This window comes from Triticum urartu, chromosome 7A, assembly GCF_056163025.1.
Source record: "Triticum urartu cultivar PI428250 chromosome 7A, HENAU_Tu73, whole genome shotgun sequence".
NCBI classification, from domain to species: domain Eukaryota; kingdom Viridiplantae; phylum Streptophyta; class Magnoliopsida; order Poales; family Poaceae; genus Triticum; species Triticum urartu.
Genome location: NC_141879.1, coordinates 441,771,831 through 441,791,231, shown reverse-complemented (window position 1 = coordinate 441,791,231; position 19,401 = coordinate 441,771,831). Strand labels below are relative to the sequence as shown.

Below are 19,401 nucleotides of genomic sequence, written 5' to 3'. Positions count from 1 at the left end.
GGTCTAGGTAGGCATCAAGGAAGAATTTGACGCATATGTGCGTAACTCTGATCTTGAGAGCTTCATGTCAGATAAGTGTCGGCAATACCTCTATTTAACTGATTCATTTGTGAGAAGGTTTAAATTTACATCCTCGTGCAATTCTCACAATGTCCTATTTGATCTTTATGATAAATCTTATACCATGGACTTAGAAGATTTTAATACTGCTTGTAAACTCCCACAGTGGGGTAGTGCTAGTGAACCTCGCAAATCTGAATTTAAAGAAATTCTTGCTAGTATCATTGTGGGGGAATCTAGAGAAATAACACAAGCTACCATATGGAGCATTCATTTTCCTGCCATACATTATTTTGCTCTCTTCATGGGTAGATGCATTAACAGTAAGGATTAGGCAGGTCACATGTGTGTTCCCGATCTTAGTGTTCTCAAGAGTGTTGTATTAGGAGATAAACAATACAACTTGGGGGCTATTGTTGCACGTAGGTTGCATCTTAATAGTTTAACTAGAGATTTTTTTGGTGGAATTTATGCAACTCATGTATCTAACTTTCTTGATATACCATTACGCGGGGATGATATTGAGTTGCCTCCTGCTTATCTAGATTATAATGCTATGGTTCGTCATCGGTTGTTGAGAGGAACGATCAGTTCCTCCAGTACCGACAAATCTTTGACAGACGGTGCACCGTCCATGTTGCTCTCCCTGCTCCTGCTTTCTTTGATTTTCAGACAAAAGGGAGATTTGTTATAACCAGGGAGGAGGCGAACGAGTACGAGAGGACGATGGAGGCAGCCCGCCTCCAAGCTGCAGCTCATGAGGCAATAGCTGTTGCATCCTAGTACGACCCTAGCTACAACTTTGATCCATGGGCATAGACCAACTTAGGCCAAAAGCCTAAGCTTGGGGAGCACGTATTTCTCACCGACATTACATTCATGTTCACACACTCATGCCAGTTGTCGGTGCTCATACTTTTTCATTGTATCATCCATGCTAGTTTATTTTCTTTTTAAGCTTTCTTCTTGTGTGTTTGAAAAACCTTAAGAAAAACCAAAAAAATAGTTGTAGCTTTTAGCTAGTTTACTTTCCATGCTTGTAGTAGTAATTAAAAAGAAAACCCAAAAAGATTTCTCGTTCTTCTTCTGCTTGTTGGGAGCTTTCCCGTGTAAATAGTTTTGTTTCCTTTCTTTTCTTCGGGGGTAGAGAGGAGAAGACCATGATGAAAATGTTGAGTGGCTCTCATATGCATTATTGTTGATCTAACAAAGAGCCCATATTACCTTGTCTTCTCCCATGTATTGAATGCTTGTAGATTCCAGCTTAGTCCAATGCACGTGCACTATTATTATTATCCACACCATTCGGTCGTGCAAGTGAAAGGCAATAATGACGATATATGATGAACTGATTGAGATGAGAAAAGCTGGTATGAACTCGACCTCTCTTGTTTTTGTAAATATGATTAGTTCATCATTCCTGATTCAGCCTATTATGAATGAGACGTGTTTGCAATGACAATTAGAGATTATAGTTGCCCATGCCATGCTTAATTTGCTAGGAGTTTATAATGGTTTACCTTGCGTGCCAACATGTTATTAAAATGGTTGTGATGTGGTATGATAGGGTGGTATCCTCCTTTGAACGATTCGAGTGGCTTCACTTGGCACATGTTCACGCATGTAGTTGAAACAAATCAACATAGCCTCCACGATATTTATGTTCATGGTGAATTATATCCTACTCATGCTTGGATTCAGTGTTGATTAATTTTAATGCATGTTCATGACTGTTGTCGCTCTCTAGCTGGTCGCTTCCCAGTCTCTTGCTAGCCTTCACTTGTACTAAGCGGGAATACTGCTTGTGCATCCACTCCCATAAACCCCAAAAGTTGTTCCATATGAGTCCACTATACCTTCCTATATACGGTATCTACCTGTCGTTCCAAGTAAATTTTTATGTGCCAAACTCTAAACCTTCAAATAAAAATTCTATTTTGTATGCTCGAATAGCTCATGTATCAACTAGGGTTGTCTATATCTTCCATGCTAGGCGGGTTATTCTCAAGAGGAGTGGACTCCGCTCCTCACTCATGAGAAAATGGCTGGTCACCGGGGTGCCCAGTCCCATGCTCAAATCAAATCAAAATAATTGCAAACAAAACTCCCCCAGGATTGTTGTTAGTTGGAGGCACCCGTTGTTTCGGGCAAGCCATGGATTGATGCTTGTTGGTGGTGGGGGAGTATAAACTTTACCATTCTGCTTGGGAACCGCCTATAATGTGTGTAGCATGGAAGATATCGAGATCTCTCAGTTGTTATGTTGACAATGAAAGTATACCGCTCAAAATATTATTCATCTCTATTTCAAAACCGAGCTCTGGCACCTCTACAAATCCCTGCTTCCCTCTGTGAAGGGCCTATCTATTTACTTTTATGTTGAGTCATCATCCTCTTATTAAAAAGCACCAGTTGGAGAGCACCGCTGTCATTTGCATGTATTATTATTAGTTTACATTGAGTAAGACTTGACTGGATCTCTTTTACGATGAATTACAATTTCCAGTCAGCCCTTGATCTTCCGGGGTGCTCTGCATTTATGTTTTGCGGTCTCAGAAAGGGCTAGCGAGATACCATCTTGTTATATCATATTATGATTGTTTTGAGAAAGTGTTGTCATTCGAGATTTATTATTATTGCTCGCTAGTTGATTATGCCATTGATATGAGTAAACATGAGACCTAAATGTTATTATTAATATGGTTAGTTCATAATCTTTGCTGAAAACTTGAATGCTGGCTTTACATATTTACAACAACAAGAGCAAACAGAGTTTGTAAAAGTTTTTCTTTATCACTTTCAGCTTGTCAACTGAATTGCTTGAGGACAAGTAAAGGTTTAAGCTTGGGGAGTTGATACGCCTCCAACGTATCTACTTTTCCAAACACTTTTGCCCTTGTTTTGGACTCTAACTTGCATGATTTGAATGGAACTAACCCGGACTGACGTTGTTTTCAGCAGAATTAACATGGTGTTATTTTTGTGCAGAAATAAAAGTTCTTGAAATGACCTAAAAATCAACAAAGAATATTTTGGAATATATAAAAAATACTGGAGAAAGAATCAAGGCCAGGGAGCCCACACCCTATCAACGAGGGTGGGGGGGCGCCCCCTGCCTCGTGGGCCCCATGACGCTCCACCGACCTCAACTCCAACTCCATATGTTCACGTTCGGGGAGAAAAAAATCAGAGAGAAGGATTCATCGTGTTTTACAATACAGAGCCGCCGCCAAGCCCTAATCTCTCTCGGGAGGGCTGATCTGGAGTCTGTTCGGGGCTCCGGAGAGGGGAATCCATCGCCATCGTCATCATCAACCTTCCTCCATCACCAATTTCATGATGCTCATCGTCGTTCATGAGTAATTCCATCATAGGCTTGCTGGACAGTGATGGGTTGGATGAGATTTATCATGTAATCGAGTCAGTTTTATTAGGGTTTGATCCCTAGTATCCATTATGTTCTGAGATTGATGTTACTATGACTTTGCTATGCTTAATGCTTCTCACTAGGACCCGAGTGCCATGATTTCAGATCTGAACCTATTATGTTTTCATGAATATATGCGAGTTCTTGATCCTATCTTGCGAGTCTATAGTCACCTATTATGTGTTATGATCCGTTAACACCGAAGTAACAATAATCGGGATACTTACCAGTGATGACCATAGTTTGAGGAGTTCATGTATTCACTATGTGTTAATGCTTTGGTGTGGTACTCTATTAAAAGGAGGCCTTAATATCCCTTAGTTTCCAATAGGACCCCGCTGCCACGGGAGGGTAGGACAAAAGATGTCATGCAAGTTCTTTTCCATAAGCACGTATGACTATATTCGGAATACATGCCTACATTACATTGATGAACTGGAGCTAGTTCTGTGTCACCCTATGTTATAACCGTTGCATGTGGAATCGCATCCGACATAATTATCCTTCACTGGTCCATTGCCTACGAGCTTTTCATATATTGATCTTCGCTTATTTACTTTTCTGTTGCTACTGTTACAATCACTATAAAACCAAAACTATTATTTTTGCTACCGTTACCACTACTATCATATTACTTTGCTACTAAATACTTTGTTGCGGATATTAAGTTTCTAGGTGTGGTTGAGTTGACAACCTAGCTGCTAATACTTGAGAATATTCTTTGGCTCCCCTTGTGTCGAATCAATAAATTTGGGTTAAATAGTCTACCCTCGAAAACTGTTGCGATCCCCTATACTTGTGGGTTATCACTTGGAGCGTCTTGTATGATATGAGTCTTTGATTGTTTTATTTTGTGTTTCATGTCTTGATTCCTTGATGGACACACCTATTTGAGAGAGCCAAAATTATATCATGACTTGTTAGAATTTCTCTCTATGCTTCACTTAAATTCTTTATGAGCCATGGACTTGCTCTAGTGCTTCACTTATATATTTTTGAGCATGGCTTAGTATTTCTGAAGAAATGCTATCTTGCTTCACTTAGATTTATTTGGGAGTTAGTAAAATTTTCAAGAAATTCTCTCTTGCTTCACTTAAATTAATTTGAGAGAAAGAAATATTATGCTCATGATCTTCACTTATATTTGTTTGAGCTTGTCAAAAGCAACACATGAAAATTAGTCCCAAAGTGAAAGATATCCAAGAAGGATATAATAAAAACTTTCATGAAGATCATTGGACAAAATAAACTTGATTCTTAGTAATAGTTTTGAGATATGATGATGTGATATGTGAGTCATCTTGATGAGTAATTATGCTTTAGTAAGAATATTGGTGTTAAGGTTTATGATTCCCTATGCAAGCACGAAAGTCAATAATTATGCAATGAAACTATATCCTACTTATGGTGCATTATTCGGTGTTAATTATTCTTAATTCTCGCTTATGAGATTATTTGTTTCTTGGTTGGTCGCTTCTCAATCTTTTGCTAGCCTTCATTTTGCACTAAGTATGATCACTACTTGTGCATCCAAAAACCTTTAAACCAGTTTTGCCATGTGAGTCCACTGTATCTACCTATATGCGGTATTGTTTTGCCGTTCTAAGAAAATTTGCACGTGCCATCTCTAATTTTCAAAAACAAACTTATCTTTTGTGTGTTTGTTTCACTCGTAGAGCGGTGAGGGGTGGCTAATATTTTCCATGCTAGATGTGTTATTCTCAAGATGAGTGTTTATTCACTTGTAATTGCACGAGAGTAAGGCAAAGGTATTAGGGATGCCCAGTCCTGAAATGAAAAAAATGAATTTACTTTATGTTGTCGAATAATAAATTCCTTGGAAAGTGTTGGTATGGAGGGCAACCGTGGATACGGCTAGCCATGGAAGTGAAAGTATGGTGGAAAAAGGAATACACTTTATTTTCTATTTGGGAACTGCCTATGATATATCCAAGCATGGAAAGTATTGGGAACTCAAAGTCGTTTTCGTTGGTGGGATGGATACACCTCCCAAAATGTTTTTATCTCTAAAAAATTTCACTTTGAGCTCTGGCACCTCTACAAATCCCTACTTCCCTCTGCGAAGGGCCTTTCTTTTACTTTATGCATTTTTTATTTTGAATTTGAGTCTCCATCTTCTCTTATAAAAGCACCAACTAGGAGGCAATATGATCGTACTTGAGTATTGGATGTAGCTAATATGCGAGTGTGTTTCATGAATGGGTCAATGGTTGAGCATGATGGGCTAGGGATAGCTTATTTTAGCATTGATATTGTGAAATACATGGTTGCTTGTTGATATGCTTGAGTATTTAAATTATCATGTCAAAACTAGAATATTGCTTTGAACAATATAAAAGTCCAAATGTCCATGCTATAAAGAAAGAAATATGATATGACATGTTAGGCAGCATTCCACATCAAAAATTCTGTTTTTATCACTTCCCTACTCGAGGACGAGTAGGAGTTAAGCTTGGGGATGCTGATATGTCTCCAACGTATCTATAATTTTTGATTGTTCCATGTTATATTATCAATCTTGGATGTTTTATAATCATTTTATAGTCATTTTATATCATTTTTTGGTACTAACCTATTGACATAGTGCCAAGTGCGAGTTGCTGTTTTTTCCATGTTTTTTACATCGCAGAAAATCAATATCAAACGGATTCCAAATGCCACGAAACTTTACGGAGAATTTTTATGGGCTAGAAGGAACACAACGGGCCCTGCTATGCCTGGGGGGTGCCCCAAGGGGAGCACAACCCACCAGGGCATGCCAGGAGGCCCAGGCGTGCCCTGGTGGGTTGTGCCCACCTCGGGTGCCCCCCGGACCGCCTCTTTGCTCTATAAATACCCCAATATTCCCAAAACCCTAGGGGAGTCGATGAAATATTGATCCAGCCGCCGCAGAGTCCAGAACCACCAGATCCAATCTAGACACCATCTCAGATGGGGTTCACCACCTCCATTGTTGCCTCTCCGATGATGCGTGAGTAGTTCTTTGTAGACCTTCGGGTACGTAGTTAGTAGCTAGATGGCTTCATCTCTCTCTCTTGATTCTCAATACAATGGTATCTTGGAGATCCATATGATGTAACTCTTTTGCGGTGTGTCTGTTGGGATCGATGAACTTTGAGTTTATGATCAGATCTATCTTATTATATCCATGAAAGTATTTCAGTTTCTTTGATCTCTTTTATGCATGATTTCTTATAGCCTCGTATTTATTCTCCGATATTTGGGTTTTGTTTGGCCAACTTGATCTATTTATATTGCAATGGGAAGAGGTTCTTTGTAGTGGGTTCGATCTTACGACGCTTGATCTGAGCGACAGAAGGGGAACCAACACGTATGTATCGTTGCTACTAAGGATAAAACGACGGGGTCTATCTCTACATAGATAGATCTTGTCTACATCATGTCATCGTTCTTATTGCATTACTCCGTTTCTCCATGAACTTAATACACTAGATGCATGTTGGATAGCGGTCGATGTGTGGAGTAATAGTAGTAGATGCAAGCAGGAGTCGGTCTACTAATCTTGGACGTGATGCCTATGTAATGATCATTGCCTGGATATCGTCACGAGTATTTGAAGTTCTATCAATTGCCCAACAGTAATTTGTTCACCCACTGTTTTCTATTTTTCTCGAGAGAAGCCACTAGTGAAATCTACGGCCCCGGGTCTCTTTCTCATATTATTTGCCTTTGCGATCTATTTTCCTTTGCGTTTATTTTCAGATCTATTGATCCAAAAACCCAAAAATACTTTGCTGCACTTTATTTTATTTGCGATCTATTTATTCAATCTATTACAACTTTCTCCCGTCACGCACCAATTTCTGGCACCATTACCCGAAAAGGATTGACAACCCCTTTAACACGTCGGGTTGCGAGGATTTGTTATCTGTGTGCAGGGGCTATTTACATTGTGTTGCTTGGTTATCCTACTGGTTCGATAACCTTAGTTTCATATCAGAGGGAAATACCTACCGTCGCTGCGCTGCATCATCCCTTCCTCTTTGGGGAAATACCGACGTAGCTTCAAGCGACATCATTTGTCTTTTTCCCCCTCATGTTCATTCTTCCCGGATGCACTTGTTGCGGCCTTCTTTGCTTCCGCCCATTCGGCGGTGACAGCATTAAGTTGTGTCTGATTCACTCCTAGCTCCTGGGATAGCACGGCATTTCTCTCTTTGTGAACCTGCGGGTCATATCGATCCTTAATCGGTTTCCTTCCGCTTCAAGTCTCGGTGGCTACTGGCACATGGCTATTAAAAATTGCATAAACTTTTACCTGTATATCCTTCGAGAATAGCTGAATGACTCCGGCAAGTCCGTCTCGAGCGGCCCAGATATACGCGTCCACCGAACTGAGTGCGGTAAACTCTTGCTCGGAAAAGGCCGGAGCACACATAGCCTCTTTTAATCGACGGTGATTCGTCACGCTCTCCACTTCGGAATTCGTGACTGGTACGTCATCCGAATCCTCTTGAGGAGGTGGAATTGGCATTGCATCGGCTTGCGTCTTGGTTGGCGAGTCCGGCACCGGATTAGTATACATTCGGCTAATCGGGCGTTTTCCCACCGTCTACCGCGTACTCCTCCTGGCGTCAAGGATAAAAGGAGACTTTTAACTATCTTGACTTATGCCTAGGCATGTCTTAGGCAAGATTACTTCTTGGAAGACTGTGAGGCCTCTACGGCACTCCCGGACCCTTTTCGTTTTGAATGACGGCCTTGCGTAGGGGCCGCCCTTGAGGAGGTACGGTCCCTAGAGCACCGATCCTATTAAAATGCGATCAGTATAAATAGATAAAAATGCATATAGGATTTCCTTTTTAGACCCTTCGAATACTCACGATACAGAAGGGATAGAGGCGGGGGTCGTCAGCGGTGATAGCCACTTCTGAGCCATCAAGCCTCGCTTGATAAAATACCCCGTCGTCAGACTCTCTCTATATATATGTCCGGATCCTCGCAAAAGCCGGGGTCTTTATCACGGTTATGATCCTCTGGGTGGGGAGCGGGACAGTGGACGTCCTCGGTCATCTTCCACCATGACTGTTCGTGGCAACAAAGGGAAAGTTTGATTAGTGTCTATAATGTCAATAAAATAAACACAGACTATCAAAATCTAACCCATTCAATAGGGTTGTACATGGAATAGCCCTCCCGACAGTTTAACCGAAGAAAATCTTCTTTCTCATCCATATACAGATCGACCAACATGGTGGCCAGTTCGGCTAGGGTATCTGGACCTTTCAATTTGTAACGGCACGCGTCGTCTTCTCAATTGTAACACCATAAGGGAGTTACTCTAGATTAGAGAGGCTGAACACACCTCTTTATTGCAATCGCCATGACCTCAACTATCGAGAGTTCGGTATGGGCTAGCAACCTGACCTTGCTGACCAACCTCTTTACCTCTGCACTGTCCTCTTCCTTGGGACTTCGGTGATGCCAGTTGAGGCGCTTCTTTAAAGGAGCACTGGAAAATCCAGGGAGGCCACGCCGAACTTAAATTAATTTGAGAGAAAGAAATATTATGCTCATGATCTTGACTTATATTTGTTTGAGCTTGTCAAAAGCAACACATGAAAATTAGTCCCAAAGTGATAGATATCCAAGAAGGATATAATAAAAACTTTCATGAAGATCATTGGACAAAATAAACTTGATTCTTAGTAATAGTTTTGAGATATGATGATGTGATATGTGAGTCATATTGATGAGTAATTATGCTTTAGTAAGAATATTGGTGTTAAGGTTTGTGATTCCCTATGCAAGCACGAAAGTCAATAGTTATGCAATGAAACTATATCCTACTTATGGTGCATTATTCGGTGTTAGTTATGCTTAATTCTCGCTTATGAGATTATTTGTTTCTTGGTTGGTCACTTCTCAATCTTTTGCTAGCCTTCATTTTGCACTAAGTGTGATCACTACTTGTGCATCCAAAAACCTTTAAACCAGTTTTGCCATATGAGTCCACTGTATCTACCTATATGCGGTATTGTTTTGCCGTTCTAAGCAAATTTGCACGTGCCATCTCTAATTTTCAAAAACAAACTTATCTTTTGTGTGTTTGTTTCACTCGTAGAGCGGTGAGGGGTGGCTAATATTTTCCATGCTAGATGTGTTATTCTCAAGATGAGTGTTTATTCACTTGTCATTGCATGAGAGTAAGGCAAAGGTATTAGGGATGCCCAGTCCTGAAATGGAATAAATGAATTTACTCTATGTTGTCAAATAATAAATTCCTTGGAAAGTGTTGGTATGGAGGGCAACCGTGGATACGGCTAGCCATGGAAGTGAAAGTATGGTGGAAAAAGGAATACACTTTATTTTCTATTTGGGAACTGCCTATGATATATCCAAGCATGGAAAGTATTGGGAACTCTAAGTCGTTTTCGTTGGTGGGATGGATACACCTCCCAAAATGTTTTTATCTCAAAAAAATCGCTTTGAGCTCTGGCACTTCTACAAATCCCTACTTTCCTCTGCGAAGGGCCTTTCTTTTACTTTATGCATTTTTTATTTTGAATTTGAGTCTCCATCGTCTCTTATAAAAGCACCAACTAGGAGGCAATATGATCGTACTTGAATATTGGATGTAGCTAATATGCGAGTTTGTTTCATGAATGGATCGATGGTTGAGCATGATGGGCTAGGGATAGCTTATTTTAGCATTGATATTGTGAAAGACATGGTTGCTTGTTGATATGCTTGAGTATTTAAATTATCATGTCAAAACTAGACTATTGCTTTGAACGATATAAAAGTCCAAATGTCCATGCTATAAAGAAAGAAATATGATATGACATCTTAGGCAGCATTCCACATCAAAAATTCTGTTTTAATCACTTCCCTACTCGAGGACGAGTAGGAGTTAAGCTTGGGGATGCTGATACGTCTCTAATGTATCTATATTTTTTGATTGTTCCATGTTGTAATATTATCAATCTTGGATGTTTTATAATCATTTTATATCATTTTTTGGTACTAACCTATTGACATAGTGCCAAGTGCGAGTTGCTATTTTTTCCATGTTTTTTACATCACAAAAAATCAATATCAAACGGAGTCCAAATTCCATGAAACTTTACGGAGAATTTTTATGGGCTAGAAGGAACACATCGGGCCCTGCTGCGCCTGGGGGGTGCCCCAAGGGGAGCACAACCCACCAGGGCGTGCCAGGAGGCCCAGGCGTGCCCTGGTGGGTTGTGCACACCTCGGGTGCCCCCCGGACCGCCTCTTTACTCTATAAATACCCCAATATTCCCAAAATCCTAGGGGAGTCGACGAAATATTGATCCAGCCGCCGTAGAGTCCAGAACCACCAGATCCAATCTAGACACGATCTTAAATGGGGTTCACCACCTCCATTGGTGCCTCTCCGATGATGCGTGAGTAGTTCTTTGTAGACCTTCGGGTCCGTAGTTAGTAGCTAGATGGCTTCATCTCTCTCTCTTGATTCTCAATACAATGGTCTCTTGGAGATCCATATGATGTAACTCTTTTGCGGTGTGTTTGGTGGGATCGATGAACTTTAAGTTTATGATTAGATCTATCTTTTTATATCCATGAAAGTATTTCAGTTTCTTTGATCTCTTTTATGCATGATTTCTTATAGCCTCATATTCATGCTCCGATATTTTGGTTTTGTTTGGCCAACTTGATCTATTTATCTTGCAATGGGAAGAGGTGCTTTGTAGTGGGTTCGATCTTACGATGCTTGATCCGAGTGACAGAAGGGGAACCGACACGTATGTATCGTTGCTACTAAGGATAAAACGATGGGGTCTATCTATACATAGATAGATCTTGTCTACATCATGTCATTGTTCTTATTGCATTACTCTGTTTGTCCATGAACTTAATACACTAGATGCATGCTGGATAGCGGTCGACATGTGGAGTAATAGTAGTAGATGCAAGCAGGAGTCGGTCTACTAATCTTGGATGTGATGCCTATGTAATGATCATTGCCTGGATATCGTCATGAGTATTTGAAGTTCTATCAATTGCCCAACAATAATTTGTTCACCCACCGTTTTCTATTTTTCTCGAGAGAAGCCACTAGTGAAATCTACGGCCCCCGGTCTCTTTCTCATATTATTTGCCTTTGCGGTCTATTTTCCTTTGCGTTTATTTTCAGATCTATTAATCCAAAAACCCAAAAATACTTTGCTGCACTTTATTTTATTTGCGATCTATTTATTCAATCTATTACAACTTTCTCCCGTCACGCACCAATTTCTCGCACTATTACCCGAAAGGGATTGACAACCCCTTTAACACGTCGGGTTGCGAGGATTTGTTATCTGTGTGCAGGGGTTGTTTACATTGTGTTGCTTGGTTATCCTATTGGTTCGATAACCTTGGTTTCATATCTGAGGGAAATACCTACCGCCGCTGTGCTGCATCATCCCTTCCTCTTTGGGGAAATACCAACGTAGCTTCAAGCGACATCATTTGTCTTTTCCCCCCTCATGTTCATTCTTCCCGGATGCACTTGTTTCGGCCTTCTTTGTTTCCGCCCATTCGGCGGCGACAGCATTAAGTTGTGTCTGATTCACTTCTAGCTCCTGGGATAGCGTGGCATTTCTCTCTTTGAGAACCTGCGGGTCATATCGATCCTTAAATCGGTTTCCTTCCGCTTCAAGTCTCGGTGGCTACTGGCACATGGCTATTAAAAATTGCGTAAACTTTTACCTGTATATCCTTCGAGAATAGCTGAATGACTCCGGCAAGTCTGTCTCAAGCGGCCCATATATACGCGTCCACCGAACTGAGTGCGGTAAACTCTTGTTCGGAAAAGGCCGGAGCACACATAGCCTCTTTTAATCGATGGTGATTCGTCACGCTCTCCACTTCGGAATTCGTGACTGATACGTCATCCGAATCCTCTTGAGGAGGCGGAATTGGCATTGCGTCGGCTCGCATCTTGGTTGGCGAGTCCGGCACCGGATTAGTATACATTCAGTTAATCGGGCGTTTTCCCACCGTCTACCGCGTACTCCTCCTGACGTCAAGGATAAAAGGAGACTTTTAACTATCTGGACTTACGCCTAGGCATGTCTTAGGCAAGCTTAATGCTTGGAAGACTGTGAGGCCTCTACGGCACTCCCGGACCCTTTTCGTTTTGAATGACGGCCTTGCGTAGGGGCCGCGCTTGAGGAGGTACGGTCCCTAGAGCGCCGATCCTATTAATGTGGATCGGTATAAATAGATAAAAATGCAGATAAGGATTTCCTTTTAAGACCCTTTGAATACTCACGATACAGAAGGGATAGAGGCGGGGGTAGTAAGCGGTGATAGCCACTTCTGAGCCATCAAGGCTCGCCTGATAAAATACCCCATCGTCAAACTCTATATATATGTTCGGATCCTCGCAAAAGCCGGGGTCTTTATCACGGTTATGATCCTCTGGCTAGGGAGCGGGACAGTGGATGTCCTCGGTCATCTTCCACCATGACTGTTTGTGGCAACAAAGGGAAAGTTTGATTAGTGTCTGTAACGTCAATAAAATAAACACAAACTATCAAAATCTTACCCATTCAATAGAGTTGTACATGGAATAGCCCTCCCGGCAGTTTAACCGGAGAAAATCTTCTTTCTCATCCATATACAGATCGGCCAACATGGTGTCCAGTTCGGCTGGGGTATCTGGACCTTTCCGTTTGTAACGGCACGCGTCGTCTTCTCAGTTGTAACACCATAAGGGAGTTACTCTGGATTAGAGAGGCTGAATGCACCTCTTTATTGCAATCACCATGACCTCAACTATCGAGAGTTTGGTATGGGCTAGCAACCTGACCTTGCTGACCAACCTCTTTATCTCTGCACTGTCCTCTTCCTTGGGACTTCGGGGATGCCAGTTGAGGTGCTTCTTTAAAGGAGCACTAGAAAATTCAGGGAGGCCACGCCGAACTGGGTCCGGCAGCGGGATGTCGTCCATATAGAACCATTCCGAAGACCACTATGGGTATACCTCTTTGGGTGTTCCTATGAGGTATTCGGATCCGGCTATACGCCATACTTCGGCACCGCCCACTTCAAATATGGAACCTCCTCGATGGCGGGGAACGAGGCAAAAGAACTTCCTCGATAATTCAAAATGGGCCTCGATGCCTAAGAATAGCTCGCAGAGGGCAACGAAACCTGAGATGTGCAGAATCGAACCTGGGGTGAGGTTGTGTAGTTGGATGCCGTAAAATTCCAATAATCCCCTAATAAAGGGATGGATTGGAAATCCTGGACCCCACAACAGGATGGGACGAAGCACACCCTCTCCTCCTTATTGGGCTTGGGGAAGTTCACATCCATCACATCGTTGCCGATTGAGGCCAAACCCGCTCGAACGGGGACTAGATCCGCGAGGGGAAGATAGCCTTGCGTCGGGAGTCGACTCAGTTGGAGGTGAGGCACGGAGCAACTCTGCCAATCACCCTCTTGAGGGCCTGATACGTCTCCGTCGTATCTACTTTTCCAAACACTTTTGCCCTTGTTTTGGACTCTAAATGGAACTAACCCGGACTGACGCTATTTTCAGCAGAATTGCCATGGTGTTATTTTTGTGCAGAAATAAAAGTTCTCGGAATGACCTGAAATTCAACGAAGATTATTTTGGAATATATAAAAAATATTGGAAGAAGAATCCATGTCAGGGGGCCCACACCCTGTCCACGAGGGTGGGGGCGCGCCCTACCCCCTGGACGCGCCCCCTGCCTCGTGGGCCCCCTGACGCTCCATCGACCTCAACTCCAACTCCATATATTTGTGTTCGGGGAGAAAAAGTCAAAGAGAAGGATTCATCGCGTTTTACGATACGGAGCCGCCGTCAAGCCCTAAACTCTCTCGGGAGGGCTGATCTAGAGTCCGTTCGGGGCTTCGGAGAGGGGAATCCTGTAACACCCCCAGTATCATACTACAGTAATCCCCCCTAATAATGTCTTATCATCATGCTTTCCTAAGCCAAAATGCCACTTGTCCAAAAATCAAGTCCAATCCAATTCAAATTACAAGCCAATTATTTGCATCTTCCAGTGAGCCAGAAAAATAATTCACACTATGGCAAATATTCTCTAAGTATTTGTCATGATGAAACCTACCTCTGTTGGATTCCAAAAATGCTCCTGGAAATTATTTGAGTGGTCCAACAACAATTAAATTGGCCTTTTCAATTTCTAAAAGTTCTTAAACATTTCCAAATGCTCAAAACAATTTTGTGCAACTTCACAATATTGCAAAGTATTTATTGTGGCATGTGGCACATTTTACTAGAGTCATATGGTGCTCGGAATAATTGCAATTAGTAAGCTATACTCTTAAAAATATATAATAAAAATAGTGAAAAGGACCCCCCCCCCCCCCCCCCCATTTTCCCCACTGGGCCTCGACCCCGCCGGCCCAGTCGACCACCCCACAGGCCGGCCCACTACCCCCGCTCCCCTGGCCTATAGGCCACACCCGACCAAACCCTATCCCATCTCTCCCACGAACCCCCCACCCCCACGAACCCGACTCCCTCCCTTGTCTCTCCCCACTCGCCTGGATCCGGATCGGGGAGGAGCCCAATCCCGCGCCGCCTCGTGCCCCTGACGGCGCCCATCCCCACCGCCGCCGCGGTTCGCCGCCTCGACGCGCTGGACCTCGTCACCGGATCACCACAGTCGTCCCCGACTCCTCCTCGCCGGACGCCGCTCGCCACTTGCCGGACTGCCCTGCCGCCGCTCGGAACCCCCCCCCCCCCCCCCCCCCCTCGCCGGACCGCCTCCCCGCCAAGCGCCTCCCCGTCCTTGGCCTCCTCACCAACGACGCCCCGACGCCAACACCGTTCGCCGTCGCTGCCACCTCGCCCTGCCTTCGTGTTCCCCCTGCATCGGGCCTCCCCTTCAACGCGGGTGAGCAACCCCCGGTCGTCCTCCTCTCTCCCCGAAGCAACCACCGCATTCCGCGCCTCACCCCGCCGTGGCCACGCCCTGGCTGCGCTCGTGCCGCGCCGGCCACGCCCGACGCGCGTGCTCGCGCATCGCCTCCCTCCCCGGCGTGCTCACCGCGCCCTGTCACTCCACCCAGCCGCTCTCACGCGCGCGCCGTGCGCCCCTGACCGCGCCCTCGCTTCCGCCCGGCGCGCCCTTCTCCGCCCACGCGCGTCTGCGGCTCTGGCCGCCCCTTACCTCGCATGCGCCACCCGCTGCCGTTGACGGGCACAGCTCCGGCCGGCCGGCCTCGCCGCGGCCCCGCCTGCTGGTTGCGCCTTGATCCGGCGCCCGCATCCGCTGTGGCATGTGTGCTACTGGACATGGGGCCCACCCCCAAAATGTTTAAGAAAGCTAAACGAAACAAAAAAATGTAATTGTAAAAAAAGGGGTTGTGAAAAAAATTAAATTAATCAATTGATTATCCTAATTAATCATGTTAACTAACCTGTTAACTACTTAATTAGTTTAAACTAATCCTGTTAGTAAATAGGCAGGCAATGACAGGGGGCCCCACCCCCTGTTGACTAGACAAGCATTGACTAGTCAACGGGGTCCCCCTTGGCCCACATGTAAGCAGTGGTGTACATTCTATGTACACGGGGCTGGGTACCCGCAGCAATTTATTCATTTATTTTCGAATTAAAATAAATCTAGAAAATAAGAAAATCTTTAGAAATTCATAGTAATTAAACCGTACCTCCGATGAAAATGTTTTCTATATGAAAGTTTCTCAAAAAAATCCAACGAATTCGAATACGTGGTCCGTTCATCTGTCATATGCCCCTAGCATGTCGAACATGGAACTTTCCCCCTCTTTTCCTTTGTCTGGAATCCACCTAACGTCAGGAATTCATCCTCGGATGTTTATCCCCTCCGTCTGCAACATGTAGTACTACGTTAGGACAACCCTAGCTCTGCCTATCGTCTTGTTAGGCCTTGTGATGCATTGTTTGCTCTGTATTTATTTTTTCTTCCCCCTCTTCTTTCCGGTAGACCCCGAGACCGTTGTTGCCCCCATGATCGACTACGTCGTCGACGACCCTCCTTGCCAGAGCAACCAGGCAAGCAACCCCCCCCCCCTTGAGCATTTCGATATCGCCTATTTCTTTCCCTCTCATGCTTGCATTAGAACTGCTACTGCTTTCTGTATGATCCTACTCCGATGCATAGCCTGTTGTTGTTACCTGCTTTCATACCTTACCTGCTTATCCTAAACTGCTTAGTATAGGTTGGTTAGTGATCCATCAGTGACCCCCACCTTGTCCCAATTGCCCCGCTTTATGTTCGATGACTCGATCACGTGATCGATGTCCAGGCCCCGACACTGCACATCACCCACCCTAGTTGTACAACTCTGCAGAGTTACTATCGAGTGCCGAGGGTGGAACCTCTTACATCACTTCTGATGAGATCTCTTTAGTGTAGCTATATGGTCGAGGTCATCGAGGGTGATTTCCTCCTTAACCACTTCCGTTACGGCTCTGTCGTGCAACTCATCAAATGTGAACCTCGAGGGTGGATCCTCTTACGTTCACCGTGATGATAACATCGAGTGGAATTCACCGGGGGTGATTCCTCGGGTTTTCCCCTTGGTGTTAGACACACAGTTACTATGGTTACTATGACTTTGCACTGAGCCATGTTACTAAGACGGGTCGGCCCTGAGGGGTACCCGCGCGAGCTTAATAGTGAGTGATGTGGAGTCGGGTTGACCTGGAAGGTGCCCGCGAGATACTTACGAGGCGTGGCCGGGCATTCTTAGCCCTTGCCGCAAGTACTCGAGACGGGGCGACGGGGTCACATCAATCATGAGTCTCTGCTCGTTACCGCGTGCTCCTAATCCACTACGGTTTGGATATTTGATCCGAGGGGCCTCTGGCCTGATAGCACTAACCATCACGTGGGCATAGTATGGGCGTTCTGTGTCGTATACATCAGCCGAAACTTAATAGACGTCAGCGACTGAGCGGCACGCGCCGGGTTGGACTGGTAAGCACATGCCTTTCTGAAGGAGCTTGCTAGGTCTGCTCACCGGCCGCGTACGCAATGTGCAGGAGTTCCTGGGGATATGGCCCATGACCCCTGGGGGCATAGGCTTAGTCTGGCGTGCTGACCTCTCTATTAAGCCTAGGTCAGGTTGCGGCGTATTGTTTGGCGAGGCCGGGCATGACCTAGGAGAGTGTGTCCGGCCGGAGTTAATCAAGCGTGGTGGGTAAGTTGGTGCACCCCTGCAGGGAAGAAAACATCTATCGATAGCCTGTCCTATGGTAACGGACACTTGGAGTTGTATCCCGATCGATACAACTAGAACTGGATACTTGAGATAAGACATGGAGATGAGACTTGGATATGAGATGATAACTGGATAGTATGGCTCTGGGATTGCTTTCTCGCTGGGAGTCGAGAAAGGATCTCTGGCCGAGGTTGATAACACTACTTCTACTTTACATTATGTTGGTCTGTACTCTTCTATATGCTGCAAGATGCTTGAAGATGCTTGAAGATGCTAGTCTTCGATAGGCTAGGCTTTCCCCTTCTCTTCTGGCATTCTGCAGTTTAGTCCATAGATACAACCCATTCGTTTGATACAGATGCATACTTAGTTTAGATCTGATGTAAGTCTTGCGAGTACTTTGGATGAGTACTCACGGTTGCTTTGCTACCTCTTTTTCCCCCATACCCGATTGTTGCGACCAGATGACGGATCCCAGGAGCCAGACGTCACCACTGATGATTACTACTACCCCGAGGGTGCCTACTACAACGTGACGGTCGCTGACGACTTGGAGTAGTTAGGAGGCTCCCAGGCAGGAGGCCTTGCCTTTTTGATCGATGTTGCTTTTGTGCTAGCCTTCTAAAGGCAAACTTGTCTAACTTATTTCTGTACTCAGATATTGTTGCTTCCGTTGAATCTTGTGTATTCGAACTTATGTATTCGAGCCCCTGAGGCCCCTGGCTTGTAATATAAAGCTTGTATTATTTTAATTTGTGTCTAGAGTTGTGTTGTGATATCTTCCCGTGAGTCCTTGATCTTGATCGTACACATTTGCGTGTATGATTAGTGTACGGTTGAACCGAGGTCGTCACAAATCCATCGCCATCGTCATCATCAACCTTCCTCCATCACCAATTTCATGATGCTCACAGCCATGCGTGAGTAATTCCAGCGTAGGCTTGCTGGACGGTGATGGGTTGGATAAGATTTATCATGTAATTGAGTTAGTTTTGTTAGGGTTTGATCCCTAGTATCCACTATGTTCTGAGATTGATGTTGCTGTGACTTTGCTATGCTTAATGCTTGTCACTAGGGCCCGAGTGCCATGATTTCAGATTTGAACCTATTATCTTTTCATGAATATATGTGAGTTCTTGATCCTATCTTGCAAGTCTATAGTCACCTACTATGTGCTATGATCCGGCAACCCCGAAGTGACAATAATCGGGACCACTCTCGATGATGACCGTAGTTTGAGGAGTTCATGCATTCACTATGTGTTAATGCTTTGGTCTGGTACTCTATTAAAAGGAGGCCTTAATATCCCTTAGTTTCCAATAGGACCCCGCTACCACGGGAGGGTAGGACAAAAGATGTCATGCAAGTTCTTTTCCATAATCATGTATGACTATATTCGGAATACATGCCTACATTACATTGATGAACTGGACCTAGTTCTATGTCACCCTATGTTATGAATGTTACACGACCGATCGCATCTGACATAATTCTCCATCACCGATCCATTGACTACGAGCTTTTCATATATTGTTCTTCGCTTATTTACTTTTCAGTTGCTATTGTCACAATCACTACAAAACCCAAAAATATTACTTTTGCTGTCGTTACCATTACTATCATAATACTTTGCTACTAAATACCTTGATACAGATATTAAGTTTCCAGGTGTGGTTGAATTGACAACT

At 44.1% G+C, this 19,401-nt stretch overlaps 1 long non-coding RNA gene across 1 annotated transcript; it reads left to right on the top strand.

Annotated features, from left to right (window-relative positions):
- Positions 1-14,999: 14,999 nt before the first annotated feature.
- Positions 15,000-18,465, top strand: LOC125518892 (uncharacterized). The gene is made up of 3 exons (XR_015611869.1): positions 15,000-15,399; positions 16,474-16,541; positions 18,178-18,465. It is a non-coding gene; the product is annotated as an uncharacterized LOC125518892 (long non-coding RNA).
- Positions 18,466-19,401: the final 936 nt, after the last annotated feature.